The sequence below is a fragment of the Ursus arctos genome, unplaced genomic scaffold (assembly GCF_023065955.2).
Source record: "Ursus arctos isolate Adak ecotype North America unplaced genomic scaffold, UrsArc2.0 scaffold_14, whole genome shotgun sequence".
In the NCBI taxonomy this organism is placed as follows: Eukaryota; Metazoa; Chordata; class Mammalia; order Carnivora; family Ursidae; genus Ursus; species Ursus arctos.
In genome coordinates, this window is record NW_026622808.1 from 6044601 (window position 1) to 6059244 (window position 14644).

The window sequence follows — 14644 nt, forward strand, 5'->3', positions numbered from 1 at the left end:
CAGAAATGAGACCTGCCGATTCAGATAGTGCACACGTGCACGCCAATCATCAGATATAACTATATATCTATATATTTACTTATATATATTTATATAGATATCTGTATATTTATCTATATATTTATATAAGTAAATATATATATCTATATATGTTTTTTAAATTTTATTTATTTGAGAGAGAGAGAGAGAGCATGAGCAGGGCAGAGGGAGAGGGAGAAGGAGGCTCCCCACTGAGCCTGGAGCCCGACTTGGGGCTCGATCCCAGGACCCTGGGATCATGACCTGAGCTGAAGGCAGACACTTAACCAACTGAGCCACGCAAGTGCCCTGATAGTCAGATATTTTGAGTGTTTTCTATGAATGAGAGTGGAAGTGCTGTTAACACTCGTTACAATCGAATAGAAGGGTCATCACAGCCTCTTGAGGCCTTGAGGATCGCCGGTGGAGCACTGCTGGTGGGAGGGAGGGTGGTGGACTTCCCCTGCCAGGAGGCAGGTACCAGAAGGCCCACGGGGAACACCCAGGTTTAATGCAGTCAGGAGGGCTGGGAGTCTGGGTGCGAGTGGGGATTCGCATGTGATAAGCAGGGCCTGTGGAAAGTGCGTGTTCATCTTCGGTCGGAGGCAGGCACCCGAGGCCCAGGGACTGTGATTTGCCAGAGATTACACAGTTTATAAACTGTGGACCTGATCTGAACCCAGGAAGTCCAGTTCCAGAATCCATGCTGTTTTTAGGAACACCATCATGAGGTTCTTGACAGCTCCACTGTTAGGTGAGGCTTTGGGGCTTGAACTCATGACCCTGAGATCAAGACCTGAGCTGAGATCAAGAGTCAGACGCCCAACCGACTGAGCCACCCAGGCACCCCTAGGAAAAAATTCAAAAATGTTTCAAAATTCCTGTGGAAAATCTTGACAACATCAGGAAGGTACGAAAAAAAGGCAAAAGGCATTCTTGTGGATACTGAGCTTGACAGCTGCAAGGAGTTGCTGAAGGACCTTAAAGACTTTAATCCAGGAGAGAAGTACTTTTTTTTTTTTTTTTTTTTAAACACACCACTGGGAGATACTTCTCTCGGGGAACCTTCTGGAAAGAAAGTGAGATACCAAACAAAGCCATACTGTTGTAGCCTCTGTAAATACAAAAAGGCTAGAACTTCATTCAAAAATCATTTTCATCGTTACCATGAAGATGACATTGATCAGGAGCTGGTGATCCCTTGTCCAAACTGTGTATTTTCTTCTCAACCCAAATTGTGGGAAGGCACTTTGGAATGTTCCATGCACCTGTTCGGAAAGTCCAGAACCACCCAGTGACTATTTTGGGTGACGCTAAAACTTCGAGGAAGGACGTGATAACTTTTACATGTTTAAAATGTAACTTCGCAAGCACTGTGTACTGCAGCAAGAAGCATGTGCTGGTAGCCCATTTTCACGACTTCATTCACGCCTCCTTTGGCCTGCGAACTGAGGAAATGGGCGAGCAACCGAAAACTGAGCACAGCCTTTCTACTGAGAAGATGCCACCATGTGACAAGTATTATTGTAAAAAATGCAGCCACTCTGGAAAACAGTGTGGAGGTCCCTTAAAAAGTTAAAAATTGAGCTACCCTATGATCCAGCCATTGCACTACTGGGTATTTACCCCAAAGATACAGACGTAGTGAAGAGAAGGGCCATATGCACCCCAATGTTCATAGCAGCAATGTCCACAATAGCTAAATTGTGGAAGGAGCCGAGATGCCCTTCAACAGATGACTGGATTAAGAAGTTGTGGTCCATATATACGATGGAATATTACTCAGCTATCAGAAAGAACGAGTTCTCAACATTTGCTACAACATGGACAGCACTGGAGGAGATAATGCTAAGTGAAATAAGTCAAGCAGAGAAAGACAACTATCATATGATTTCTCTCATCTATGGAACATAAGAACTAGGATGATCGGTAGGGGAAGAAAGGGATAAAGAAAGGGGGGGTAATCAGAAGCGGGAATGAAACATGAGAGACTATGGACTCTGAGAAACAAACTGAGGACTTCAGAGGGGAGGGGGGTGGGGGAATGGGATAGACCGGTGATGGGTAGTAAGGAGGGCACGTATTGCATGGTGCACTGGGTGTTATACACAACTAATGAATCATCGAGCCTTACGTCGGAAACCGGGGATGTACTGTATGGTGACTAACATAATATAATAAAAAATCATTAAAAAATAAATAAATAAAAATAAAAATTAAAAAAAAAAATGCAACACCAATCCCAGCAGCCGGGATGCTGTAATGTATCCTATTTTGACATCAAACCTTCACAGGGACTTGGAGGATAAGTTTAGGTGCGGGATTTCAGAACATACTAAGAAGCCTGGCTTTTGAAGCAAAGGCACGTTGCTGCAAAGCCGGCGGCACCTTTGGCTGTACCACCGGACAGCTGCGCTCTGGGCCTCGCGGCCACATCCCCACATCCCCGCAGCCAGAGCCAGACCTGGTCCGGCCAGTGACTGTGGCCTGGGGCACTTCTGGAAGCCTCACCCCTTCTCCGCCTGCCGTGGCACAGTCCCACATGACTGTAGTCTCCAGTCCTCTGCCTTCCTCCGCTCCCCAGCCTGTCTTTCCTTCTTATGGAGTCCCACTTGCTCGGTCAGCAAATCCTCCCACGTTGCCCTTGCGTCAGCCAGTCGGACCTATAAATAGGTCTGTTGGAACCAGTGTCCTACGCATAAAACAGACCATCCATCCTGGGGCCTTTACTCCTCAGCCAGCCTTTTGGGCCTGGAGTTCTTGCCGTCGACAGACATGCCTGGGCCTGGCATCCTTCCTGTCCTTCCGTCTGTCACCCCCCGGGGTTCTTCAGGCTGTCTCACCAGGGGTGAGTCGGACAGTTACATCAGGGGTCCTTCTGCAGGCCTGATGACCCCTGCGGGGGTTGTCCCTTCGGGACAGACGGCCACTTCTGGGGTCCTTCCCGCAGGCCAGGTGGTCCCACCTGGGCTCCCTTCTCCCAACCAGAGAGTCTCGGCAGGTGCTCTCCCTGCAAACCAGGGTATTAATTCTGGTGTTCTTCAGCTTCGTCAGCCCGTCCTTTGAGGAGTGCTCCCTGAGGGCCAGCCAGTGAGTCCTGGGGCCCTACAACTAAACCAGTCTGTGAGCACCAACGTTTCGCCTGCAAATCAGCCAGTGAGACCTGGCACCTCTCAAAACACCCCGGGCCTCCCGTCAGGCTCTATTCTCAGACAGCTCATGCCGACGGGGAAACAGGTGATTGGCATTCCCACACCCACGCTTGCGCCAGCATCTGTCACTTTGTGCCTCCAGGAGGTGCTGCCACTATCCCCCCTGCCCCAGATGCCCACCCAGCTCCCGCGTGCCGTCTCCTCCAGTGGTGGGTTTGCTCGGAGTGGGTTTGCTCAGGCCTCGCCATCTGTGGCAGAAGCCAACCAGGCGCTCAAACAGGCGAAGCAGTGGAAAACCTGTCCGGTTTGCAATGAGCTCTTCCCTTCCAACGTCTCCCAGGTTCCTATGGAAGTGGCTCATAATATGAGCCCAGTGAATCCAAATCCGCTGAAAATCTGGAGCCCGACAACCTGGCAGCATGTGCACCATTTGTAAAGTGCACGGGCGAGAAAACAGTTCGGTGTCTCTCCTGTAAATGCTTAGTGTCCGAGAAAGAGCTTATCCATCACTTGCAAATGGCCTGGGGTGCGTGTGCTGTCCGTGCACTTTCCATGACATGAAAGGCCTTTCAGAGCACAGTAGGACTATGTGCCGAGGGAAGAAGAAATTACCTGTGGATTATAGGGACAAAGGTTCTCGCTTGGATCTCGATGCTAACGGCAACCCGATGTTTCCCCGTCTCGATTTCGCTACCATACTGCCAAAGGAAGAGCTTGGGGAGCGGGAAGTCTACCTGGCCATACTAGCTGGGAGAGACTCCAAGTCACTCGTGCCCATGCGACCCCAGACAGAAGGTGCCTCCCGGAGCCCCAGCAAACAAGCAGTGACTTGCCCCTTTTGCTTTGGCACCTTTGTGACGACCGAGGCATCTGAGTTGCATTTGAAGGCGAGGCAGCACATTCACACCAACAAGAGTCCATACAATTCTGGAATCTCCGGCGTTCAAGTGCATCCACCGCTGTGGGGTCTACACTGGCCACGTGACCTGGCAGCCAGTGCCATCCACCTGCTCAGACCTCTGGATCCAACCTAATTTTACTGAGAACAGTGAAGTGCTCTTCATGAAGGGTGAGGTGATCCCCGACTCCAGTTTTTCTTTTTTTTTTTTTTTTTTAAAGATTTTATTTATTTATTTATTTGACAGAGAGAGAGACAGCCAGTGAGAGAGGGAACACAAGCAGGGGGAGTGGGAGAGGAAGAAGCAGGCTCATAGCGGAGGAGCCTGATGTGGGGCTCGATCCCATAATGCCGGGATCACGCCCTGAGCCGAAGGCAGATGCTTAACCGCTGTGCCACCCAGGTGCCCCGGACTCCAGTTTTTCTGTAAAGAGAAAGCTGCCCAATGGCCACTTCGGGGCAGAAGACCAGGGGGATGTGGATGGAAGAGCGACCTCTCGTCACCAACAGTGATGCAGCCCCGGGCTCCCGAAAAGGTGGCGAGCGAGGTGCCTTTGGAAAGACAAAGGAATGAAATCAGGACAGAGGAGCTGCTTGTTAATGATGATGCTTTTCAGACTTTAGCATTAAACCCTAAAAAAGATGAAGACCATTCTTATGAAGAAAAAAAAGCAATGTCTTAGAGATGATCTCCCAAGAGACCATATCCTAGTAAAAAGGAAATACAGAACTTCTTTCTTCACTCTTGCGGGTGTGGGAAATCGACGTGGCTTCATTTTTTTTTTTTTTTGAAAAAGAAGATATATTTGCATGAAAGCAATAAAAAATTACAAGCCTTCTATACTTTTTTAAGCTTTGATATGTCTGAACTTAAAAGTTAAAACACAGGTTGAACTTTGAGTATGAGCCTTAAAACTTGTAAAAAAAATTAGGAAATCTAAAGTACTAGATAATTAGTGTTCTTTTCCAATTGAGATTGAAAAAAAAGTTATTTTCTTCACTGTATGTTGAACTAATCAATTTCGGGGGTCTCTACGTGGCTCTTTAGATTTATTTCGGGTGCTCGGAAAGACTTCTAGATAAAAGAAGTGAATAGTTCTTTCAGATTTATTGTTTCCTGCAGTTTGATTTTTGTAACAAGTATTTTTAGTTCTTCCCTGTCATGTAAATTAAATCCTTGGATCCTTCATGCAAAAAATAAAAATGAAAATAAAAAAATGAAAAGAAAAGGTTAAAAACAACTTTTGAATCAGCTTATGCGGATTCACAGCAAAATCCTGACACTATAGTTACTAGTTTTATATTAATTTATTAAGGAATAACTGACATTTTTCCATACCAAGGTTGTTTTTTTTTTAAGATTTATTTATTTATTTTAGATAGAAAGGGGATGCAGAGAGGGAGGGAGAGGGACAAGCAGACTCTGCACTGAGCACGGAGCCCAACACGGGTCTTGATCTCATGACCTTGCGATCACAACCTGAGTCAGATGCTTAACTGACTGCACTACCCAGGCGCCCCCATACTGAGAACAGGATGCACTTTTGTTTATTAAGGTGTCTTTTAGGGCTTTCCATTGAATTTGAAAGTAGCCTTTATATCGATCATTTATGTCAAGTAGATTCCCGCTCTTTCTGAAAGAGATATTTTTTCCATTCTGTTGCACACACGGTTATTTATGGGGGATGCCACTGATTTTTTAATGTTAACTTAAAAACTGGTCAGAATTTTCTGAATATTTTGATATTCAGTAATTTTTCAGTTGATTCTCTTGGGCTTTCCAAAAGTAAAACTGTCATCTATAAAAAATACATAATTTTGCCTCTTCTTTTTAAACTTTATTCTTCCTATTTCTTCCTTTCATCTCCATGCACTAGCTAATGCAGCCAGAATGATGTCGACCAACAAGGAGACTGAGGTCCTTGTTTCATTCCTGGTTTCATTCCCACTTCTAATTTGTTACCCATCAGCATGATGCTGGTTAGGTTCTCAGATATTAATTTTTTTTTGCATTTAAGGAAATATGTATCCATTCGTGACTTAACAAGAGTGAATGTCAAAACTTATCACAGACATTGTTGACACTTTTTTCTTTGTCCTAAGAATATTAGTGGATGTCCTACTATTTACACCTTTCACTGAGTTTCTAATACTGAGGCCTCTCATCCCGAGAATGAGCAACAGTTGATTAGAGGGCTGGAATCTAATTTCTACTTGGAAAGACCCCAAGGATGTAGATGAATGCTAGATGAATGGATAAAGAAGATGTGGTATGTACACACAATGAATATTACTCAGCCATCAAAAAGAATGAAATCTTGCCACCTGCAACGACGTGGACGGGACTAAAGGCTATTATGCTATTTAATTTTAGATTTTTATGCTAATATTCATTTGTGATTGCTTATCTCTTTTTGAGTTATATTTCTCAGGTTTTAGACTTAATGTGGTTGTGGATTTCAAAACAAATTCTTATTAAGTATTTATCTAATAAATAGTTCTTCCTGTATATATGCTCTGAAAGATACAATTAATTTTATCCGGTCCTTAAAGATTTAATAGTACACATCTATGATACTGTATGGCTAGAGTTTTTTAATACTAGCAATTGGTCTATTAAACCTCCTTTGTCTTCAGAGTTAGATTTTTTATATTGCTAGAAAATTATTTTTAAACCCAGATATTCACATTAATTTTCAGAGAATAAAATATTACCTTATACATATTTTGCGGGATTTTCCTTATATATGTATAATTTTTATCATATTTTTAAATAATTTTTTAAAAAGATTTTTATTTATTTATTTGACGGGGAGAGAGACAGCCAGCAAGAGAGGGAACACAGGCAGAGGGAGCGGGAGAGGAAAAAGCAGGCTCCCAGTGGAGGAGCCTGGTGTGGGGCTCGATCCCAGGACTCTGGGATCATGTCCTTAGCCAAAGGGAGACAAATAATGACTGAGCCACCCAGGCGCCCCTACCATATATTTTTTTAAATGACATTTACTTGATTTACTTTTTGAATTTACCAACCTTCTATATTCTAACTTACTAACTACATTTTCTCTTTACCAATTCATTTTTCTATATGGATATCTGGTTGTTCCAGCATCATTTGTTAAAAATATTTTTCTTTCCTCATTTAACAGCTTTGGTTCCTTTGTCAAAACTAACTGACTGTAGTTCAATGTAGTACTACTTGTTTATTTTTGCTTTAGTTGCCTTGCTTTTTGGGGTCAAATACAAAAAAAATTATCACCAAGACTGATGTCAAGGAGATTACTCCTTATGTTTTCTTTAGGAGTTTTACTGTTTCAGGTCTTAAATCCAAGTCTTTAATTCATTTTGAGTTGATTTTCGTGTATGGTGTCAGATAGGCATCTGGTTTCATTCTTTTTTTTGTTTTCCCAACACCATTTATTGAAGAGACTATCTTTTCTCCATTGTATATTCCTGGCTCCTCTGTCATAATTCAAACTAAAAAGTTTTTGCATAGCAAATTAAACCATCACAGGATCAACAACAACCTATGGAATGGGCGAAGATATCTGCAAACCACATAGCCTATAAGAGGTTAATGTTCAAAATATATATCCAATATATAAAAAAACTCGTAAAATTCGGTAACAAAAAAACAAAAACCAAACAAAAAACTCAATTTAAAAAATGAGCAAAAGGGGCGCCTGGGTGGCACAGCGGTTAAGCGTCTGCCTTCGGCTCGGGGCGTGATCCCGGCGTTACGGGATCGAGCCCCACATCAGGCTCCTCCGCTATGAGCCTGCTTCTTCCTCTCCCACTCCCCCTGCTTGTGTTCCCTCTCTCGCTGGCTGTCTCTATCTCTGTTGAATAAATAAATAAAATCTTTAAAAAAAATGAGCAAAAGACTTAAATAGACATTGTTTCAAAGAAGACATACAAATGGCTAACAGGTACACGAAAAAGTGCTCAATATCACTAATCGTTTGGGAAATGCGATCAAAACCGCAATGAGATATGACCTTGTACTTGTAGGCTGGCCATTATCAAAAATGTAAGAGATAACAAATGCTGGTCAGGATGTGGAGAAAAGAGAATTCTTGTACTCTGCTGGTGGGAAAGTAAACTGGTATATCCACTATGTAAAAAAGTTGGAGTTTCCCTTAAAAATTAAAAAAAAAATGTACCATATGATCCAGGAATCCTACTTCTGTGCATACAGAGCGCAATGAAATCAGTATCTCAGAGATATATCTATCCTCTCCTTATATAATTATTCACTATAACCAAGGTACAGAAACAACCTATGGGTGTACTGATGGTTATAAAATGAGTAAGTTCTGAGGATCTAAAGTATAACATGGTGACTATAGTTGATAACACTGAATTGTAAAAAATGAAATTGGCTAAGATAGAACTTAAGTATTCTCACAAAAAAAAAAAAAAGGTAAGTATGTGAGGTTATGAACATGTTGATTAACTAGATGGGAGGACTCCTTCCACAAAGCAAAACGTGTATCCAACCGTCACACTGTACAGTTAAAAGATCTTGAACTTCTGTTTGCTGATTACACTTCAATGACGTTGAAAAAAATCAGGTCACTATATAAGTGTTTCCGTAGCTGCATTCTGTCTTGTTCCGCCCATTGATTTTTCTAGGCCCATGTTAATACCACTGTATCTTGATCATTACAGCTTTATAGTAAGTTTTCACATTAGGCAGAATAAGTCTTCCAACACTATTCTTCAAAATTGCTTTTGGCTATACAAAGTCCTTTGCATTTTAAAATCAGCTTATCAATTTCTATTAAAGAAAAAAAGAAGACTCTAAATGGGAGACCTGAAACCATAAAAATCCCAGAAGAGAGCACAGGCAGTAATTTTTCTGACACAGGCTGTAGCAACATGTTTCTAGATTTGCCTCTTGAGGTAAGGGAAACAAAAGCAAAAATAAACTATTGGGACTACATCAAAATAAAAATCTTCTGCACGGCAAAGGAAACAATCAACAAAACTAAAAGACAACCTACTGAATGGGAGAAGATATTTGCAAATGACATATCTGATAAAGGGTCAGTATCCGAAATATATAAAAAAACGTATACAACTCAACACCAAAACCTCCCAAATAATCCAACTAAAAAATGGGCAGAAGACCTGAACAGACGTTTTTCCAGAGAAGACACAGAGCTGGCCAACAGACACAAGAAAAGATGCTCAACATCACTCATCATCAGGGGAACGCAACTCAGAACTATAATGAGAAAGAACACACTGCTGGTCACTAGAGGGGAAGGGAGGAGGGGGATGGATGAAATAGGTGATGGGGATTAAGGAGGGCACTTGTGATGAGCACTGGGTGATGTACGAAGTGCTGAATCACTACATTGTACATCAGAATCTAATATTACACTATATGTTAACTAACTGGAATTAAAATAAAAACTTAAAACAAAGAACTACAATGAGACATCACCTCACACCTGGCAGAACGGCTGAAATTAAAAACACAAGAAACAACTAGTGTTGGCGAGGATGTGAATAGAAAGGAATCCTCGCGCACTGTTGGTGGGAATGCAAATTAGTGTATCTATTCTGGATAACAGTAAGGAGGTTCCTCAAAAAATTAGAAACAGAACTATCCTATGATCCAGTAATTCCACTACTCAGTATTTATCTAAGAATATGAAAACACTAATTTGAAAAAATACATGCACCCCTATGTTTACTGCAGTGTTCTGTACAATAGCCAAGTTAGGGGAGCCACCCAAGTGTCCATCCGGAGACGAATGGATGAAGCAGCAGTGGTCTATATACAGAGCAGAATTTTTTCAGTCATAAAAAAGAACGAAATCTTGCCATTTGCAACAACATGGATGGACCTAGAGGGTATTATGCTAAGTGAAATAAGTCAGTCAGAGAGAGACAAATACCACATGATTTCACGCATATGTGGAATTTAAGAAATAAAACATATAACAAAGGAAGAAAAAAGGGACAAACCAAAAAACAGACTTTTAACTCTAGAGAACAAACAGATGGTGACCAGAGGGAGGAGGGGGGAGGGCTGAGCACTGAGTAATGTATGGAAGTACCGAATCACTACACTATACACCTGAAACTAATATAACACTGTATGTTAACTATATTGGAATTAAGAGAAAAAAAAGAAACACTGCTAAGATGTTAACTGGGACATGAACTGGATTCTTAGATGAAGTTGGGAAGAACTGACATTTTAACAATAGTAAGTTTTCCAAATCAGGAACATAGCAACTATCTCCACTTTATTAGCTCATATGTTCAAAGATGTGTTGTAGTTTTCAGTATATATATTTTGTTTACTTTTCATTAAATTGATCAACACGCATGTTTTTGATGCTATTGTGCATGGCATTTTTTAAAAATTTCATTTGCCGTCTGTTCATTATTGGTTTACAGACAGACAACTGATTTTTATATACTAACCACGTATCCTGCCAACTTATTATTTAATTGCTCTTACGGGTTTTTTGTAGATTCTTTCAGGGTTTCTCTCTATATAATTATGTTATCTGAAAGTAAAGTAAAGACAGTTTTACATCTTCTTTTCCAATATTTAGATCTTTCAGTTCTTGTCATATGTAATTGCAGTAACACTGAATAGAAGTGGATATCTTCCCTGTGCTGCCAATCCCAACGGAAAAGCGGTCAGTAGTTCACCCTTAAATAAACGTTAGCTCAGGACCACCGGGTGGCTGTTGCAGTGAAGCGTCTGCCTTCAGCTCAGGTCATGATCCTGGGGTCCTGGGATCAAGTCCCGCATCAGGTTCCCTGCTCAGCGGGGAGTTGGCTCCTGCCTCTGCCTCTGCCCCATCCCCTGCTTGTACTCTCTCTCTCTCAAACAAATAAAATCTTTTAAAAAAAAAATCTATTTTGTGTTTCGGCATGAAAAAAAACCATGAATGCTATCTGTGCACTCTAAAACTTGATGATAGCAGACAATGAGCAAAGAAGTCATTTAGGCTTATCAAAATCTTCAGGTTGATTGAGCTCTGCTTGTGTTTCCAAGGCTTCTGCTCAAAAGAATGTGCCTGATAAAAGCCACACTCAACATGGATTTTTATTTCCAGGTATCCGTATTCATATTCACATAAACACAAGGGCATATGAAGATGTGAATGTATAGCGTGCACATAAACTAAGCTGGAAGTGAGATATACAGTAGCCAGAAAACATCAGTGTTCATTCAGGTGGGGGAGTGTTGGAGTGTGAAGAGTTTCAATATAAAGTTTTTTAAGAACCAATAGAAATTTTAACATTGCTGCAGCCAGGAAAGGTCTGTCATTGGAATTATGATAAGCCTGTGAGGTATGTGAGGAAAGAAGTCTCATTTGTAAAACATACCAGCATCCCTGCTTTTCTGCCTGCTGTCTTTGAGAGCATGTTCGCAAACTGTTTGTTAACCCATGCCCACATCTGTAGTTCTGGTCAAGAAGGGGTAATATCAAGGAACAAATAAAGAGGGGTGTTAAAGATATTTAACCATTTCCCAGCCCAGATGAAGAAGAAGAAAAGAGTAATATCTGGACAGATTTGAGGAGATGATGGAGAAAAACAGTATCCTGGAAAGAGCTAAAGAAAGAATGCTATTGGCGTTATTAGGAAATATGGCCAAGTGAGAAAGGAGAGGGAGAGCGAGCTAGAGAGAATTCTAAAGGTGGATTAAGAACATTCCCAAGCCTACGCCTCTGCCAAACCCAAGTCCCCAGAAATGGCAGACATCGTATTCACTAACAGTTCATTAAAGGAAAAGACAAAAGGCTAATGGTCAAAAACTTTGAGAAATCCCTGGAAGATGAACTGAGGACTGAAGAGGGAAATCAGAGGCAAATATAAACAGGAGGGGGCAGCTGCCAAGAGACAGAGCAGCTCCTCACCTTAGGAATGGTACGTGCTTGGAGCAGGAGGGGCGCTGGGGCAGTAGGGTACATTGGCCTGGATTACGGTTTGCAGGGCAATGAGCAGGCTGGCTGTGCTACCCAGCATCACCAACTGTTCACCGCATGGGAGCAGAAAATACGGACACGTGGGTTAAAAAGTGGGAGGAGCCTGGTACTCCTACGATACCTGAGGGGGAAACAGAGCCCTCTCTCGGGAGACTTGCCACTGGCCCACCTCCCCTGCAGCTCAGTTTCTGAGGACATGCTGCAGGGCGCCAGCCTGGCAGTAAGGTTTCCTTCCGGACAAACTCTCAAGGTCAGCTGTGGGTAACAGACAACGACAGTCACAAAAAGGCTAACAGGACATCAGAAACACACAGAGGAGCACAGAGCCAGGAATCACCAGCTCCGGTGAAAAGGTGGCACCAAATCCAGCAAATGGATGAGCAAAGACCTAGTACATCACACAGCAGGACTCGAAAATGAATCTCTCTCATATCATCAGTGAGAGGCCAAGAGACATTTCCTTTGCTTACCGTAGCATGTAAAAAAAAAAAAATCTCCAAAATTTAAATGTTCGTTATTTAAAGTTAAAAACTCAAAAGAGAGCCTGAATGGACACAGCTGAAAGTGGGCTGGAAACATAAGCCAAGAAATTCTTCCCAATGTAGCACAAGAGAAAAAGAGGTGGAAGAATGCAGGGAAAGGAGAGGCAGAGGTGGAGGATAAAGTAACGTGGATTAGTGGTCTAGAGCGTAAGCTGCGAGTCTGACTGTCCAGGTGGAATCCTAGTTATGTGTGATCTCAGGCAATCTGTCAGACCTCTCCCACCTCAGTTTGCTCATCTAGGAAGTGGTGACAATAATGCCCACGCAATAGGGTTGCTGTGAAAGTTAAATGAGTTAATAACATGTAAATCACGCAGAACAAGGCCTGGCACATAATGAGTGGGGTTTGTTAGAAGGAGAAAATGGAGAGAGGGGGAATACAGTGTGACATAAAGAGCAAAAAGGAGGGAAAAAATTCCAATAACTAAAGGAAAATACAAGGCTCTGGATTGAAGCTCCCACCAAGTCCCAAGTAGGTAGATAAAAACTGACCTATACCTGGAACATAATAGTAAAATTTCAGTACAGTAAAGTGAAAGAAAAGATCTTAAAGCTTTTGAGAACATTTTTTTTTTTAGAGAGAGAGAGCGCGAGCGTGTGCACATGAGGGGTGGAGGGGCAGAGCGAGAGAGAATCTTAAGCAGGCCCCACGCCCAGCACAGAGCCTGACATAGGGCTTGATCTCACAACGTTGAGATCATGACCTGAGCCAAAATCGAGAGTCAGATGCTTAACCAACTAAGCCACCCAGGGGTCCCAAGACATATAAGTTATTTGTAGAAGTAGGAAGGGGCGCCTGGATGGCTCAGTCAGTTGAGTCAGCTCAGGTCTTGATTTCAGCTCAGGTCTTGACCTGAGGGTCATGAGTTTGAGCCCCATGTTGGGCTCCATGGAGCCTACTTAAAAAAAAAAAAAGTATGAAAATCAGATCAAGATTAGATTTTTCATTAAAATCCATGAATGCAAAAATAAAATATTTTAACACTCTGGGGGAAAATAGTTTTGAAGTTAGAGTTCTACACCAAGATGAACTGTTATATGAAATATGAAGACAAAATAAAAACATTTTTAGGTGTTTATACCTAGGTTTTAGGTGTTTTATAACCTCATATCACTCGTAAGTCTATTCTGAAGGTATCGCTGGTTGATTCTAGTAAGAAGAGAACCAAATATAAGAGAAAGACATTCATTCAGAAAAAAAAAAAAATCCGAAATAGTCAAGAAACCAGTACAACTTATTGGTAGGTTTATTGTATTAATTGTTAAAAAAATTTAATAGCTTCTTAGAAGAAAACTAAAGTATAGGGTATGGAACAATGAAAACTAAAATTGTTTTTGCCCTGTTTTTGGGAAAAATAACTACAGCTCAAACATACTGAATGTTTTCAATGCACCAGGCATTGTTTTTATCCCTTCACATGTATTGACTCACTTACTCTTCATAGTAGCCTTTAAGAGAGGTTTTATATTTTTCTTCATCTTATATATGTGGAAAATGAGGAAGGGAAATACCTAGTAACATGCTCAAAGTCAATGTCAAAGCCAAAGCTTGAACCCAGCGTATGTGGTTCTGGAGTTTATGCTCTTAAGTGTTGTGCTCTACTGATCTCAAGGAACCCAAGTACCGATCAACTCCAAAGAATGTCAGAAGATGTTAATTCTTAAAATATGCATGCTTATAAAGCTCACACGAAAAAGTAAACTGAACTAAAGGGCAACTAAAATTGAGAAAATTCATTCAATCCTTCAAAAGCAGAAAAGGGAGAGAAGAAATGTAGGGTAGAACAGTAAATAAAACATAACACAATTTGGAAAGAAACCCAGGCATATCAAAATCACAATATATGTGATTGAGAAGTCCCCTATTAAAAGATTTAAAAATTAAGCACGTGTGCTCTCTCTTTATGTCTCTTTATAAAATACATAAAATATAATTTATATATTTGCATAAAAACACCCAGCATACTGGGGCGCCTGGGTGGCTCAGTTGGTTAAGTGTCAAGACTCTTGGTTTCAGCTCAGGTCGCAGTCTTGGGGTCGTGGGATTGAGCCCCGCATTGAGCTCCATGCTCG

At 41.6% G+C, this 14644-nt stretch overlaps 1 pseudogene; it reads left to right on the forward strand.

The window, feature by feature from the left end:
- Positions 1-889: 889 nt before the first annotated feature.
- Positions 890-4981, forward strand: LOC113271347 (activity-dependent neuroprotector homeobox protein 2-like; annotated as a pseudogene).
- The last annotated feature ends 9663 nt before the right edge of the window (positions 4982-14644 follow it).